The sequence below is a fragment of the Melospiza melodia genome (genome assembly GCF_035770615.1).
Source record: "Melospiza melodia melodia isolate bMelMel2 chromosome 7 unlocalized genomic scaffold, bMelMel2.pri SUPER_7_unloc_1, whole genome shotgun sequence".
Classification (NCBI taxonomy): Eukaryota; Metazoa; Chordata; class Aves; order Passeriformes; family Passerellidae; genus Melospiza; species Melospiza melodia.
The window spans coordinates 3,246,685-3,264,378 of NW_026948497.1; the positions used below are offsets into that span (position 1 = coordinate 3,246,685).

Genomic DNA, 17,694 nt, shown 5'->3' on the forward strand with positions numbered 1-17,694 from the left:
AACCTTAGGACAATCTAGCAATGCCCCCTCAGCTAAATTTGTGTTTTGGAGTTTACAAATTCGAACAGCATTGCTCAAACAAAAGGAAATGGAGAAAAAGCCAAATGTAAAGCGATGTACCTCTGCTCTCCCTGTTTCTCCCTCTCCTAGTTCTAAAACCCCTAAACCTCTTTACCCAAAACTTGGTATTTTAAACAGATCAAACTCATTGGGAAGTCGACACCCAAATTCTGTTGAAATGCCTGAGTTGCCCTGTCCACAAGGCCCTGGCCAGGCTGCGTGGAACCTTTCCCAATCCCCTGTGTCCCCTCCTCTGAAACCCACAGCACGTGTTAGCTTTCCTGAGAGCAGTGATACCCAAAATGGCCCCCAGCCCCTAGGGGGTCCACAAGATGGTGGATGCCACGTGGCATCTTCCCAAACCTGGTCTTCTTCTTCCCAAAATCCCCTTAAGCATCCCGAAACTCCAGCTCCATCCCCCTCTCCTCCTGTTCCTCGTGACACCTTCCCCCCTCCCCCTCCCTTTCCTGCAATACCCTCAGCTCCACCCCTCTACCCCTCCCAGGGGGCGTCTGCTGACGTGATGTCACCAGGTGTCCCCGCCCCCTGCCTGCCCCTTGACCCCGCCCCTTGTTCCCACGGTTTCCCCGCCCCTTGCCGGCCCCCTGTCCCCGCCCCCTGTCCCCATTGCGTCCCCGCCTCCTCCCCGGGTTCCCACGGTGGGGACACACCCACTGCCATCCCCCAAACCTGTAGCTGTGATCCCAATGCTTCTGTTTCAAGGGATACAGAGCAGGGAACAGCAGACCCAATGCATAGTCCCATGTTGTCACTGGCTCCTGTTACCTTTCAGCCTGCAGCACAGGGAGGGACAGCCCCAACTGCTAATTGGAGTTCTTTTGGACGGCAATTGATTAAAGAGATCTGTAATTCTCATAAAGAATATGGTCCACACAGTCCATATTTCCGTGGCCTTTTAAATTCTGAATTGAATTTAACTGGACTGGAGTGATTCCACATGATTTAAAACAGCTTTTTTCCTGTCTCATGACCTCCACGGAATTTAAATTATGGGAAATAGCATGGAAACAAATGCTAAAAGATGCTCTCCCAGGCTTGCATTCTGATCCAAACACAGCAAAAGACAACAGTGGTAACCCTATCACCATTGAGCACCTCTGTGGTGAGGGCCAATGGTCTTCTCCCTCGATCCAAGCTATTGCAATTCCTGCAGAAACACTCGAAAAAGTAAAGGAAGCAGCTGAAAAAGCATTCTTTTCCCTACAACCTGAGGGGCCTTTTGAGCCCTATAGTAAAATTAAACAGCTACCATCAGAGCCTTTTTTGAAATTTGTAGAAAGGTTAACTAGAGCTATTGAAATACAAGTTAAAAAAGAGAATGCTAGAGAAGCAATTTTAGAAGAAATGGCATTTACAAATGCAAATAATCAGTGTCAAGCGGCAATCCTGAGCCTTCCTCTCGAACCTACCCCTACGTTAAAGGACATGCTTCTAGTGTGTAACAGGAAAGTCCCTCTGATGAGTGTAGCTGAAGACACCAGACCAAGGCTGCAGCCAAGACCACCTCAGCGTGTCGCCGTTGCCAGCTCTGCGCCTTTCCCCTCAGCACAGCAGTACCCTGGGCAGCAGCGGAGACCAGCAATGGTTGAGCCCACAAAACCATGCCTGCTTTGTAACAACCTAGGGCACTGGAGTAACCAGTGCCCCCTGAAAAGGGAATTTGATGAATTTAGAAATGGCAGGGGAGGAGAACTACAAGCCCTCCCTGGGGGTCAACAACAACAAAAAAACTGAAGAGCCAGCGCCGGCCTGCCAGGCGCGCAGACACAAAAAGAGCAGGCCAAGGGAATAAGGGTAGCACAACAAATCAAGCGCGCGATAATATTAATGTTTGTGTAAGTGAAGCAGGTGCTTCAAAGACTGTGTATGATTTAGGTGATCCTGTGTTAACCACGTCTTCTATCAATGAGCCTTACAGGTTGCAGCTGACTGAGTCACTCCATCTGGAGGACACTGATTGGCATTTTGTGTCTGTAAATCCTGAACTGAAAGGTACTTGGAACCGGATTCGTTGTAAGTACATCGTCATTGGGGACACCAAACACACACCACAAGAGATCGAAATTGCTCCGGGAATGACAACATCAGATCCTGAGCAATTCGTTCTCGGCCTGCATTGTTTCCACCCACCCCTATTTCTTCCCAAGGGACAAATTGTTGCACAAGCTATCCCTGTGCCATCTTTACCTGAAAATATCAAAAAACAAGGGCCCACAGTTGCCCGAGTACAAGTTATTGGGAAAGAAAAACCCAAATTATGGTGTAATGTCAATGGGGGTGGAGAGTCTAAACGCATTGAAATGCTTGTAGACACTGGTGCAGACTGCACAGTGATTCCCGTACAAGACTGGCCAGCACATTGGCCTTTGAAAATGCTGCTGGTCACCTTCAAGGTGTAGGAGGTCTGCAATTGGCAAGACAATCCAAAAGCATTATTCAATTTGAGGGACCAAACGGACAATTGGCTAATATCCGTCCATTTGTGTTGGATTATTCGGAACCTTTGTTAGGGAGAGATTTAATGGCCCAGTGGGGTGTCACAATTGATATTCCAGACTCTCCACAGCATATTTGTACAGCAGTCACTGAACAACAGCGCCCCACCCAAAAACTGAAGTGGATAACAGACAAACCAGTTCAGGTGAAACAGTGGCCGCTAAGTAAACAAAAAATAAAGGTGCTTGAAGAACTAGTGGAAGAGCAATTAAAAAAGGGCCACATTGTGGAGACCATGTCCCCATGGAACTCTCCAGTGTTTGTCATCCAAAAAGCTGACAAAAACAGATGGCAGCTCCTCTGCGACCACCGACAAATTAATAATGTAATTGAAGATATGGGCTCTCCCCAACCTGGTATGCCATCCCCAACAATGCTTCCCCAAGACTGGAAATTAGCTGTTATTAAGGATTGTTTTTTCCAAATCCCCTTGCACCCTGACGATGCACCGCGTTTTGCATTCTCAGTTGCTTCTATTAATATGGAATCCCCTATGAAAAGGTACCATTGGACCGTTTTTCCTCAGGGATTAAAGGTATCTCCAGCTATCTGCCAGTGGTATGTGTCTTCCCTGCTTTCCCCAGTACGTGCAGCCGCAGAGAAGGCCATCATCTATCATTATATGGATGATATCCTTGTGTGTGCCCCCAATGATGATTTACTCACACATGCGCTTGACCTAACGATCGATGCATTGATTGTTGCAGGGTTCGAGCTCCAGGAAAAGAAAATTCAAAAGATGCCACCTTGGAAGTATTTGGGCTTAGAAATTGGAAATAGGACCATTGTTCCTCAAAAATTAGAAATCAATCCAAGGATCAAGACCCTTGCAGATGTCCACAGGTTGTGTGGGTCTTTGAATTGGGTAAGACCATGGCTCGGTCTGACTAATGAACACCTTGCCCCTCTTTTCAATTTATTGAAAGGGGGAGAGGACCCAGGTGCTCCTAGGTCTGTTACCCCAGAGGCACGGAAAGCTCTAGAAAAGGTTCAGATTGCAATGTCCACAAGACATGCCAACCGATGCCAGCCTGACCTGCCATTCAAATTTATCATCCTAGGTAAGTTGCCACATCTCCATGGAATTATTTTCCAGTGGGAGGAAAAACTAAGGCAAAGAACGCACCAAAAAAGGACCGGGACCAGAGGGACCCTCTCTTGATCATAGAATGGGTTTTCCTCAGTCACAAAAGGTCCAAGAGACTGACAAAGCCTCAGGAGCTGGTAGCAGACCTGATCCGGAAAGCAAGGACCCGGATCAGGGAGTTAGCAGGATGTGATTTTAAGTGCATTCACATTCCAGTTGAGTTAAAATCAGGTCAAAATACTATGAAAATACTGGAACAATTGTTTCAAGAAAATGAAGTGTTGCAGTTTGCTCTGGATTCCTACTCAGGACAAATTTCGGTAGCGCGGCCCGCTCACAAATTGTTCGAACAAGATGTTCAATTTACCTTAAAACTGAGAAGTGCTCTAAGTAGGAGACCTTTAAAAAAGGCTCTAACTGTCTTCACAGATGCATCCGGGAGGTCCCACAAGTCCGTTATGACTTGGAAGGATCCTCAAACCCAGCAGTGGGAGACAGACATTGCTGAGGTGGAAGGTTCACCTCAGGTTGCTGAATTGGCTGCAGTTGTTAGGGCCTTTGAAAGGTTCTCAGAACCATTTAATCTGATTACAGACTCTGCATACGTGGCAGGAGTAGTATCCAGGGCAGATCAAGCAATACTGCAAGATGTGTCTAACATCGCACTTTTCGAATTGCTCTCAAAACTGGTAAAGTTAGTCACTCACCGAGAGCAACCATTTTATGTGATGCATGTCAGGTCACACACTGACTTGCCAGGGTTTATCGCTGAAGGCAATAGAAGGGCAGATGCTCTTGCTGCACCTGCAGTGATGGCCACTCTCCCAAATGTTTTTGAACAGGCAAAAATCAGCCACCAGCTTTTCCACCAAAATGCACCTGGCCTGGTTCGTCAGTTTAACATCACTCGAGAACAGGCCAAAGCGATTGTGGCCACATGCCCAAATTGCCAACAACATGCACTCCCTACAGTGAGTACGGGAGCAAACCCAAGGGGACTGAACAGTTGTGAACTGTGGCAAACAGATGTAACACACATACAGTCTTTTGGACGGCAGAAATATGTTCACGTTAGTGTAGATACCTTTTCTGGAGCGGTCTATGCTTCTGCCCACACAGGAGAATCATCTATTGATGCTATTAAGCACCTCTTACAGGCTTTTTCTTTCATGGGCATCCCCAAGGAGCTGAAAACTGATAATGGGCCTGCTTACAAATCCAAGGAATTCGGGAGCTTCCTGCAGCAATGGGGAGTAGAGCACAAAACTGGCATCCCCTACTCCCCATTGGTCAAGCCATTGTAGAAAGAACTTTCTACATGGTCAAGCCATTGTAGAAAGAACTCACCGTGATATTAAAAGGGTCCTGGACCAGCAACAACAGGTTCTGAAGGTGGAACCTCCCCACATCCGGTTATCCAGGGCGCTATTCACAATAAATTTTCTGAATTGTTCTTTTGACAGCCTGAACCCACCCATCCTACGCCACTTTGGGGGGAGCAATCATAGGTTAATAAAAGAAAAACCTCCAGTTTTAGTAAAGGACCCTGAGACTTGGAAAATGGTGGGACCCTACAAATTGGTTACTTGGGGACGTGGATATGCCTGTGTGTCCACCCCCTCTGGTTTAAGGTGGGTTCCTTCCAAATGGGTAAAGCCCTATCTTCCCAAGGTCTCAGAGAAATCTACAGAAGCACCCCAGGTTGCTCATGCTGCCTGGAGAAGAAAACGCCGCACATGTTCTCTGGAAGAAATTCCATTTAAACCTCCTATCTGGAATAGTTTGTAATATATGTTTGTCTTAAGTTTCCTTTTACCGGTTTAGATCCTGCTGTTCGTGTGCAGTCTCGAGACGCCATGAGACTGAGCCTGCTTCTCGTCCTACTTGCGATCATTTCTCCAGCGACCTCCTGGTTAGTCCCTCAGCCCAAAGCGAATGTATGGACCACTCTGGCCAGAGCCCTTGGACAAGATCACATTTGCCTCTCCACCGCGACAGCCTCTGACCCCCTGTCAACTTGCCAGGTGGGAGTTCCTTTTAAATCCTCAGAGTTCCCAAATGAAATGTGGAGTGCCTTAAATGAAGTTAACTTACTCGCACCTTCCCCTGGCCGTTACCCTGCTGACAATCCTTTACTGTTTTGGCAGGAGTGGGCGAGAAAGTTACCAGTATCAAAAAGGGAGCCACAAGAGTTCCATCTCTTAGGCTCCATGAATGCAACCTTTTGCATTCACTTTAAATTCAATTCCCGCTTACCATATCATGAAGTTAAACCAAACACCTATTCTGACCCTAGCAACCCACACTACACAGACAAGAACTGGTGTGAAAATTCAGTTTTAGTCATGCACTCATCTGGTGGTGATTACAAGCCTCGTGAACTCCCAAAGGGTGTGTTTTTAATATGTGGAGACAGAGCATGGGCAGGTCTCCCTCCTCGTCTGCTCGGAGGTCCATGTACCTTTGGCAAGCTGAGCCTGTTAACACCAAATCGAACAAACCTAATACATTGGCAAACTAAAAACAACACACATACATTGGCTATCAAAAAAAGAGACCTAAGGCAATTAGACCCTGACTGTAATTCAGAAATTGTTCACTGGTCCAGACTTAAGGCCACCGCAATTACAGTCCTTCTGCCGTGGATCTCGGCAGCAAAAACCATGGGAGAATTAGGCCGATTGGAATGTTGGGTTGCAAAACAGGCAAACCTCACTTCTACTGCCCTGAGTGACCTCTTATCAGATGAGGAAATCACCAGGCAAGCCACCATTCAAAATAGGGCAGCCATAGACTATCTGCTCCTTCTGCACAACCATCGCTGTGAAGAATTTGAAGGACTCTGCTGTCTTGACTTGTCATCAAAGGCAGAGAACGTACATGCCACAATTGACAAGATGAAAACCATGGTGAGCGACATCAAGAGAGAAACTGACGACTGGCTGAATGGACTGTTCAATGGCTGGGGACTCTCGGGCTGGTTGGGATCTATTCTGAAAACTGTGTTTTTAGTGCTGTTTATTTTAGTTATAGTTATTGTAGTTTTTAGCATTGTTTTTGGACTAATCAAACGCATGGTTCTCAAGTTAGTTTCAAGCTCATCTCCCCCTCCTGAGGTCTATCATTTGGAAGCCCTCAGTGCTCCAATGGATGACCTAGAAGCCTCAGTGGAAAACACTGACCCTCCTGTAGAGGAAGAACTGATTTACCAACCATGGTTTGGCAATCATTCTGCACCACAAACACAGTCCTCTTCTTTTTAAACAAAACTAGGGGGAGATGTTGTGGTGTGCTGTATTGTCCCATTTTGGCCTTCCAGGTCACTTTCCCAGGTGTGCCAATACCTCTCTCCCTTCCCCCTTGCCCCCATGCTTAGTGAGTCCTGTCACTCAGACTTAACATTCCAGCAAGGCATGTGTGGTTGGTCAAGTTCAAAGGATGCCACTCAGGCCCAGGGGTCATTGGCCTGTCTGGGTGTCATCTTCCCCTGAGACCCTGCCCCTCTCACCTGGTTGGTGGCTCACCTGTACCTCCCCTCCCCCTGTCCCTGAGCTTAAAAAGGTCATCAGACCATGCGGTCATTATTCTGTTGGAGCAGTTCCTCACGTTCAGACCTCTGTAACCATGTAATAAACCTCTGGACATTAAACCCTCCAGCAGAATCCATCTCCTTTTTCTCTTCACCATCGCCTGAAGCTATCCCTCCTGAGGTAACAGGGTCCCTTACAAGCCTGGACTTGTTCAGTGCCCAGCTGCAACCACCAGCAAGCCAAGGTATCTCTGGGGTGATACACCGCAGTTGCTGCCTTTGGCCCAGCAGCGAGGGTCAGACTGGCCCAGGCACAATCTAACTGGTAATATTGGGAGCATTTTTTTCCAATACTCGGAGCCACCCCTGGGGCCACCTGGGCCGATGTGAGAGCCACAGGCAGCGCCTGGCGGGAGTTGGTGTCTGCGTGTGAGGAGAGATGGAAACAGCTGGTCGAGGAGATCACCAAGCTCCGTGATGCCTGCGAGGACGCAGCCCTCGCCTGGGCCAGGGACCAGCAGGACAAGGCCACCTGCCCGGGGACAGCTGGGGACAACCTGGCAGCCACAGCCCAGCAGCTCATGGTGGCCCTGGACAGGGATGAGGAGGCCTCAGTGGGGGCCACACGTGATACCCAGGTGGCAATGGCCACCAACGAGGCCATGGGAGAGGCCGTGGTGGCCTCCAGGTGGGCGAGGGCGGCCATCAGGAGGAGACATTGGGCAGAGGTGGCCCTGGAGCCACTGCAGCGCTTGGTGGATGCATGTGACAGAGCCACTGAGTTTATCAGTTACATGGAGTGCCAGCTCAGGGACATTGAGGCTGCCCTGGAGGGGACAAAGGAGGCATCCCCCAATGTCCCTGAGGACTTGGTGGCCAAAGTGGCCAAGTTTGAGCAGCTGTGGGAGGCCAGCGCCCACCTGTTCAAGCATCACCTTTTGGGGACACTTTGGGACATCCACGACCTCGTCTTGAGTCCCTATAGTGGCCACAGTGGCCCCAGTGGCCCCGGCAGCCATGCAGTGGCTGAGCAGTGCCAAAAAGCCATCAAGGACATCCCAAGGCTGCTGCGGGGAGAGTGATGTCACCACTGTGATGTCATTGGTGCAGTGATGTCACTGGAGAGACTTGTGGGCAGTCAAGTGCCACCAGCTCCTTGAGTGCCACAGCGCTGTGTGTCACCAAGAGCCCCTCGAGTGCCACCAGCTCCTTATGTCACCATGAGCCTCCAGAGTGCCACCGGTTCCTCAAGTGGCACCAAGAGACCCCTGAGTGTCACCAGGACTGGCCCAGTCACTGTGTGGGGGTCCCTGGTGTCACCGGGGTCTCTCTCTGTGTCACACACTGCCCTTGAGCACCCACTGGGACCCCCCTGAGCACCGGGACCCCCGAATTTCACCGTCCTCGTGCACCGGGATGCCCCCCTCAGGACCCCCCTCAGGCATCAGGACCCTCGAGTTTCCCTCCCTCTCCTCGTGCACCGGCACCACCGGACCCCCCCCGAGGAACCGGGACCCTCCCCTGGTGCACCGGGACCACCGGAGACCCCCCCATCAATCAGTGCTGTCATCGTTCATTGGGAGCCCCCCTCAGGCACTGAGACCACCAGAAACCCCCCCAAATCACTGAGCACTGAGACCCCCCCTCGTGCACTGGGGCCACTGGAAACTCCCCCGAATCACTGAGCACCCCCTGTGCACCAGCACTGGGACTGGACCCTCCTCGTGCCATGATCCCCCCTCACCGAGCACCGGGACAGGGACCGGACCCCCCCTCGTGCACCGACCCCCCCGAGCGCCGGGCCAGGACCCCCCATTGTGCCCCCCCCCCATCACGGGGGTTCTGCCCCCTCCCCTTTGAGCCCCCAGAGCCGCAGGACCCCCGGGAGCAGCACCGGGACTGGGGGGAGCCGGGAGTGGGACCAGGGGGCTCCGAGTGCTGGGGGGGCACAGGGGGTCCCCAGCACTGGGGGGATCTCTTGAGGCTCAGTCCTGTCCCCCCCTCCCCCATTGTCAGCCGGGACCCCCTGTGAGAAACACGGGTCAGAATTGAAATATTTATAAAAGTTCATTAAAGGTTAAAATTCTGGTGCTAATTGCCAAAAGCTCACCGTTAATTAAGCCATGTTCTTTACGTCCTGTTACATCGCAGAGGTTCATGCATATTCATTAGGGTTTATGCATATTCATAACATAATGTTAATCAAAATATATATTAGTATTCTATATAGAGAGTAATACAATGGATATATTGTATATTTGATTAAAATATTTTACATTAATGTATTTTTATACTAACAGAATTTATAATATACTTATGTCTTATTCATATATTAACTAAAAATTTGCTCCTTTTAATATAAAATTATGCATATAATTTTCTATATTCTATATAAATTATTTTCAAACATTCCTGTGAGTCCAGATGTTCTTTTGTTTGGTTTTAACCCTTGACTTGCCTCCACGCTGTCTTGTGCATTAAACCAATTTATTTTATTTCTCCTTGCAGTTAAATCGTGTCGTGTTTCCACTCTCTGGTGATGAGAGAAGAATTCATTAATTCTTCTTTTTTACTGTTTTTCCACCGGGGTGGAACTGGGGACACTGGGACAGAAATGGGAGCACTGGGACAGGAACACTGGAACAGGATGGGGACACTGGGTTGGTGACATTGGTATGGGGACACTGGGGCGGTGGCACTGGGCTGGCACTGGGAGCACTGGGCTGGTGGCACTGGGACAGGACTGGGGACACTGGGCTGGCACTGGGTTGCTGATGCCAGCATTAATTAATTAATTAACCCCCCAAGCCCCGATTGTTTGCGAAGGCAAATCTCTTTTTGCATCCATCACTCAGGGGAACCCTTCCCATCGTTCCTTTGATCTCTCGGTGCCGGTTCGATCTCCCCGCAGCGCCGGAGCCGATGTCCAAGGAATGGCGCCCGCCGGAAAAGGGCGGGGCGAGATGATGTCACAACACCAGGCCCCGCCCCCCGTATGGCCACGGCCCGCTGGTGGCCCCGCTGGTGGCCAGGTGACACCGCGATGTCTCCTCCCCTGCTGGGCCACCTGGCAGGACACGGCCACCACGGGCAGGACCAGCAGCAGGTGACCGTCCATGCCACCCCAGGGACACTGTGGGGACACGGGGACACCGCACAGGTGGCACCAGGGACACAGCAGTGCCACCCATCCAGTGCCACCTGTTCAATCCTAGTGGCACCAGTTCAATCCCAGTGTCCCTGTGCCGCTGCCACCAGCCCTGTCCCCATGTCCCCAGTTCCATCCTAGTGCCACCACTCCAGTGCCAGCAGTCCAGTGTCCCCAGGGCTGCCCCACTGTCACACCTCAGTGTCCCCAGTTCAATCCCAGTGCCACCAGGTTCATCCCAGTGCCACCAGCCCAGTTCTATCCCAGTGCTCTCAGTGCCAGCCCAGTGCCACCACCCCACTGTCCCCATACCAATGTCACCATCCCAGTCTTCCCAGTCCCCTCTCATTGTCCCCAGCTCCAGCCCAGTGTCCTCAGTCCTGCTCCAGTGCCACCTGCCCAGTTCCATCCCAGTGCCACCACCCCATTGTCCCCATACCAATGTCTCCATCCCATTGCCACCAGTTTCACCCCAGTGTCCCCCTTCCTGTCCCACTATCCCTGTCCATTTTCCTGCCAGGATCTTGATTTGAAATTGGGTTTTGTGGATTGTTTTTGGAGATCCAGTAGGGGTCTGGGCTTTGGGATTGGTTTGGATCCAGGATTTGTGACCTTTTAGGATTGGATTTGGGGTATCCAGCGGCATTTGGGATCTGGGAAGTTTTAGATCCAAGATTTGGGATTTGAGACCATTTCAGGTTATTCCTTGGGATCCAGTAGGATTTGGGATCGCTTGGGAGCCTTGGTGTCCCCAACAACCCCCCAATGTCCCCAAGGGGTCTCTTTTTCTCCCCTTTCCAGGCTTCGCTTGGAACCCCGCCCCTTTCCCACGCCCCATTCCTTGCTCGCCAGGCCCCGCCCAGATTCGTTTCCTTTTAGGCCCCGTCCCTTTCCCCGCCCCATTCCTTCTCGGTCAAGCTACGCCCACTTTTGTTTCCCTCCAGGCCCCGCCCCTTTCCCACACCCCCATTCCTTGCCCGCTTTTTCCCGCGCTCCCCTTTTTTCGCATCCCAGGCCACGCCCTCTCCCCTCCCCATTGGCCGCAGCTTATGGGGCTCCGCCCCTTTTCTACGCACCCATTCCTTGTCTTTCCAATCCCCGCCCCCTCCCCTCTCTGCCAGTCTCCATTGGCCGCCCCGCGGGGCCCCGCCTCCCCATGGGCGTGGCTACAAGCCCGGTCGGCGTTGATTGACAGGCTCCGCTCAGCGGCGGCCCCACCGGGGCCCAACGCGGGGGCTCGGGGGGGCCGGGGAGGGGCTGGGGGCGTTTCGGGGGGGTTCAATCAATGGGGGGGGTGCCGGGGGCGGCCCTGGTGGGTGCGGGGGGGTCCCATGGATTGGGGGGTCCTGGTGAGTGGGAGGGCAGTGAGGGGTGGGGGGTGAGGGTCGGGTCCCATGGATGGTGGTGTCGGTGTCCTGGCGCACTGGGGGGAGCTCATGGATCGGGGGGGTCCCAGCGCTTTGGGGGAATCGGTGGAGGGGGGGAGCAGTGAATGGGGGGGCCCTGGTAGATTGGGGGGGGGTCCTTGATGATAACGGGGCTGGGGGCAGAGGCAGGGACTCAAGGCACCATTAGGCGAACAATAAATGGGTAACACAGTGCACACATCAATGGATAGATTATATTGTACCAGCAAGCAGCTGCAAGGGATTATCAGTCATCAGTATCAATATCAAGCACCATAGCAAAATACTTGTGATCAATAACAACAATTGCAAAAGCCAATACAGGAATTGCAAAAGCCAATTGTTATATTGTCATTTATAACCCGGCTCCACTGCAGCCACGGCGGAAAGCTGCCTCTGCTGAAGGCACCGAGGGGGCTCATTCACCCCCTGACCTGCTACCATGACCCTGCATGTCCCTGCGTGTCCCCAAAGTGTCCCTGTGTGTCCCTGAGCATCCCAAGTGACAGTACCCCAGGAATTCCCATCAGGATTTGGGACAATTTCAAAGAAAATTCCCAGAAAATTCCCTAAATTTGTCTCAAATCCCATGTGGGGATTAGGGAGGGGACAAGTGACACCAGTGATGTCCCCGATGAAGTCACTGTCCCCAGTGACAGCACAGTGGTGACATCACTGTTCCCACAGCAGACTTGGGATGTCCTCGATGGCTCTTTGGCATTTCTCGACCACCTCACGGTGGCTATGGTTATCAAGCCAAGGGTCATAACAGGAAGCCCATTAGATGCACTCCATGTCCCCGAGTGTGTGCAGCAGGTGATCGTTGGCCAGGCGGGCGCTGGCATCCCACAGCCGCCTGGCCTCGGCCACCTTGGCCGCCAAGGTCACATGGAAGTCGCGGGTCGGCTCATTTGTCCCCTTCAGGGCAGATTCGATGTCCCGAACCCTGCGCCACAGCTCCCGGGGGAATGCAGTGTCTTCGTCACATGCGGCCACCAATTGCTCCAGCATCTCCAAGGCCACCTCTGCCTGCTCTCTCATTGTGGTGGCCTCCTCCTCCTCCTCACTGCTGTCCACCTCGGCTTCTCCCATAGCAGCTTCTATGGCCGCAGTGGTGCCCTCACCGGCGACCATGTCCCTGCAGGCGTCCCGGAGCTCGGTGGCCTTCCCCAGCAGCTGGAACCAGCTGTCCACGAGTGTGGCCACCGACTTCCGCCAGGCCCTGGCCACCCTCGTCACCTGGGCCCAGGTGATCCATGGGGTGCTCTCATAGGCGGCCAGGGCCTGGCCCAGGGAGGTGAGAGTGTACTTGTGCTCGAAGGTGACACCACGGTGCCACCAGGTGATGCCACCGTGGTCCAGGGTGTTCCGGAGGCGAGTGGCAAAGCCCTCCAGGCCTGCGTGCAGGCACTCTGGGGGCACATCCAGCACCTCATCAATTTTTCCAGTGGGGCCGTGGTGTCTGCTACCTTGTTCAGGGTGGCCACCACGGTGACCAGCGACTCCAGCAGGGATGGGAACAGCTGAGGAGGGGACAGGGGAGGTGTCAGGGACCTGGGGGCTCTTGTGGCCTCCTGTGGTGGTGCCTTTGTGCCCTCCCAGGGTCCCATTCGTCCCCTCCCTGGAGGGCTCTGCTGTCCCCTCTGTCCCTTTGTTACTCCCTCGTCCCCTCTGCCACAGCCTGCCCCCCACTGTCCCCCCCAACCCCACCACCCTCAGTCCCCTCCACCCCTCTGTCACATCCCCCCTTCCTGCCACACCCTCCTGTCCCCCTTGTGAACCCCTCTCCCCTCCTGCCCCTCCACCACCTTGGTCCCCTCTGGCCCCCCCGGCCCCTCCCGCCACCCCCTGTGTCCCCTGTGTCCCCTCCCGCCCCCGCGCCGGGATTGTCGCACCTCGCGGGGCTCCATGGCTGCTGGGGGACACACCAGGGACGCCTTGGAGACACTCTGCTGACACTTTGGTGACACTCCGGGGAGTGAACACACCCGACAGTCAGAGACTCGCCCGAATGGGGCGGCCGGGGGGGTGGGGAGGGGCGAGGGAAAGGTGAGGTCACCCCCCCAGCACCGCCCCCCGCCGGCAGGGCCAGGGCGGGGTCCCCAATGTCCCGCCGATGTCCCCAACGAGACCCCAATGTCCCCTGAGTGTCCCCACATGGCCCTGATGTCTCTTCAGGGTCCTGAACAAGGCCCAAGTGTCCCCCGATGTCCTGTTGGGGACACTGCGGGGACATCAGGGACATTGTGGTGACCCAAAACGGGACAGGGGATGTCAAGTTGGCCCTGGTGTCCCCAAGGGAAGGACAACACGGGGGTGTCCCCAAGGTCCCCAATGTCCCTCAGGGTGTCCCCGTGCCCCAGTGGTGACAGTGCCACCCACGTGTCCCCACCCTGTCCCTACCCCTGCCCCGCCAGTGCCCCCTGGGGCACCTCCAGCCTCCGTGTCACCTCCTTGTGCCCTTCCCCCGGTGTCCCCAAGGCCACCATGATGTCCCCGAGAACCTGGGCAGCGCTGGGGAAGCCCTGTCCCCTTGTCCCCCATGGCGTCACCTCCTTGTCCTGAGTGACAGCGGCCACCAACGTCCCCAGCGCCCGCGTCACCTCCTCCAGCTGCCCCAGCACATCCGCGGTGACCTCGTTGGTGGCCGTGGTGGCCTCGGCGCTGGCCCTGGTGGCCGCCACCCGCCGGGCGCGGTCATGCAGGCGCAGGGCCATGTCCTGCTGGTGGCCCTGCTGGTGGCCAGGTGATGCTGCAATGTCCCCAGATCCCGCCAGGCCATCTTGCAGGACACGGCCACCATGGCCAGGGCCAGCAGCAGGTGACCATCCTCGGCCACCCGCAGGGACACTGCAGGGACATGGGGACACTGGACAGGTGGCACCAGGGACACGGCAGTGCCACCAGCCCAGTGCCACCTGTTCAATCCCCGTGTCCCTGTGCCACTGCCACCAGTCCTGTCCCAGTGTCCCCAGTTCCATCCCAGTGCCACCAGCCCAGTGCCACCAATTCCATCCCAGTGCCACCAGTTCTATCCCACTGTCACCACCGCAGTGTCCCTAAAGCTGTCCCAGTGCCACCACCCCTGTGTCATCATTCCAGTGCCACCAACCTGGTGCCACCAGTTCCATTCCAGTGTCAGCAACCCAGTGCCACCAGTTCTGTCCCACTGTCGCCAGTGTTTTGGGGGTTTGGGGGATCCGAGGTGGAGTTTGGGGGCTCCCGGGGGAGGTTGGGGGAATCCCAGATAAAGTTTGGAGGGTCCTGGGGGAGTTGGGGAGATCCTGGAAGGTTTGGAGTTCCCAGGTGAGGTTTTGGGGGTCCCAGGTGAGGTTTCCAGGGAATTGGGTCATCCCAGTTGAGAATTCCCAAAGATTTGGGGTTTCCCAGGTGAGAACACAGGCCGGGGGTTCAGGGGGGCTGAGGGGCTGGGGCCTGAGAGCATTTTGGGGACTTCAATCAATGGGGAGGGCCTGGGGGGTGCCGAGGGGGAGGCGTGGTGAGTGTGTGGGGGGCTCTCATGGATTTGATGCCTCAGGTTTTGGCTTTTCTATTTTTCAGATTCTGTGCTGCTTTACTCTGTGGGTCTGGGCTTCATATTAAGGGATGCTCAGCTCTGTTCACAGAGCAGGGAGACAAAACAATTCCTTTCCAGCTGTGAACCCAAGGACAAATAATCCAAACTTCAGGCCCAAGAGCATAAACAACGGGCACTGAAGAGAGAAAAACAAGAAGGATGGGACTTCATCATCTAAAGACATAATTGGACAATTAACTCCAATATGCAAATGGAGCAGAACTTATAAAACTGACAGACCTCGTGACCAGCCGTCCATTTTGTGGCCATTTTGGTGCATCTTGGGCGTAGCCCTGGCTGGGCTCTTGTTCTGCCCAAGGTGTATCCATGGAGGCCTTTTAACAAATGCCTGCTTTATTGTGTAACCGTGTCTGGCCTCTGTTCTAGGTCAGCCTTGTGAAGGCCTCAGTTTGTGGCGAGCACGAAGGGAGCCGAGGCACCTGGGCAGGGCTGGAGCAGAGGCAGAGGAAGGTGCAGCTGCTGCCCCCAGCCCGCGGCACTGGCGGGGCCCAGGTGCGGGGCAGAGGGTGCGGGAGGCCGAGAAGCTCGGGAGGAGCGAGAGAGGCGTGAGCGGCTGCAGGGGCGCTGTGTTTATCGGGTGAGCGCGGTGGGAAGGGGCGTTTTGTGCTCGGGAGCGCAGCGGGTGCGGGGCTCGCTGTGCCCCGGGCCGGGGAGGGCGGGCGCTGTGAGCAGCGGGGTTGGATTGCGGGGCTGGGCTTGGCCTGGGGCCGGCAGTGCTGGCGCAGGGATCGTTCCCGCACCGCCGCTCCGGAGCGCCGCGATCGGAATCTCGCTCTTTCTCTCTCTCGTTGGTTCTTTTAATTTCTGCTCAGAACTGTTAAAATTCCGTGTGTATATTCTGCTGCGAGTGCTGTAGTGGTAATATCCCGAGAGACAGTCCCCTGAGATTAGCACTGAGAAACTGTGGCACAGTGACCCACGCTGCAGCACTTGGAGGGGGCTGTGCCCCGTGGGATGGACTCAGCTTGGAGAAGTTCCTGGAGAAGTCTCCGGTGGGAGAGAGCCCAGGGTGCAGCAGGGGAACGACTCCTGTCCCTGAGCAGAGGGAGAAGCCCCGGGGCATGAACTGAGCCCGGCCCCATTCCCTGTCTGCGGCACTGCCGGGGTAGGAGGTGCAGCTGGAAGGAGGGAGGCGTGGGGGAAAGCTGGATTTAAGGGTCTTCACTTATTTCTCATTATCCTGCTCTGAGTTTTTGGAGTTTTCTGTCCGAAATCTCTCCCCTCCCCCACTCATACACAGGGATTTGGGGCGGTTTTCCCTTTTTGGGGAAAATCAAAGCGATGCCCTGATGCTCCTAATTAGGGGTAGGAGAAGTGAGGCTCCAGGGCTTCCCGCTGAGCCGGAGCCACCAGAGCCGCAGTGCCGGGAAAGCCGTGGCGGGAGCTGCGGAGAAGTTTGTTTGTGTTTTCAGCTCAATCCCCCCGGGCCCGGGCCCGTTCCAGGGCTGCTCCTCAGCTCCGGCTCTGCCCTCACGCAGCCCGGGGCGCCCTGAGAGCGCGGAGCGGGGCTATGCCGTGTGCAGAGCCCGCCCCTGGCTGGGATTGGGCGATGATGCCGTCAGTCGTGGTTGTGGCGCGCTGATTGGTGGGAGCGGGGCGGATCAGGGCCCCGGTGGCGGGCTGAGGGCGGCCGTGGCTGGGCAGCGGCGCCATTGTCGGAGCGTGTGTGCAGTGCCGTGAGCGGCGGCAGCGGCCAGAGCGCGGTGAGGCGGCGGCGGAGCTCGGAGGAGGCCGCAGCGCAGGTGGGAGCCGCGCTGGGTTGTGCGGGGGCTCGGGGCTGGCTGCGGGCCACGGGGGCGGCAGGGGGCTCGGGCGGGTTCGTTGTGCCGTGTCCGCCCCGTGCTGCCGCTGGCGTGAGGGCGCTGCGGGAGCGGCTGCCCGCGGTCTCCTTGCGGCCGCTGCCTCGGCAGGAGCCGCTGGCGGAGCAGCGCTGGCTCGGCCCGGTTGCTGTGGCTGGGACAGAGGGGGCTGCCCCGTGCCCGGGGCTGTGCGGGGAAATTGCCGTGGCCGGAGGTTTCTGTGCGCAGAGGAGACAGAGGAGTCCTGTAAAAGTGACTTTATTGCTGGGCAGAGGGAGAGGCCGTGGGGCATTTGCCGTGTGCTCTCTGCCATTGTTGTAGTTCGCAGCCTCCTTTTTATCCTCATTTCCCGGCTTCATCTCCCTCTCCCTTTGCCCACTGGCTGAGGTACTTGGAAGGTTCAGACCTCCCGATCCGGTAAGTGCGTGTCCTCGTTAATGTGCACCCCCACTTTTGTATAACAGCCGATATTCACGGCTCTGTTAAGTCTTTGTTCTTCTGGAAGTTCAGGAATTCAGCGGGACTTTGTCTGAGCAGCGGTCCATGTAAA

At 55.0% G+C, this 17,694-nt stretch overlaps 1 pseudogene; it reads right to left on the minus strand.

Annotated features, from left to right (window-relative positions):
- The window catches only part of LOC134432716 (uncharacterized), an 899,340-nt pseudogene that overhangs the window by 443,117 nt on the left and 438,529 nt on the right, over nt 1–17,694 (minus strand).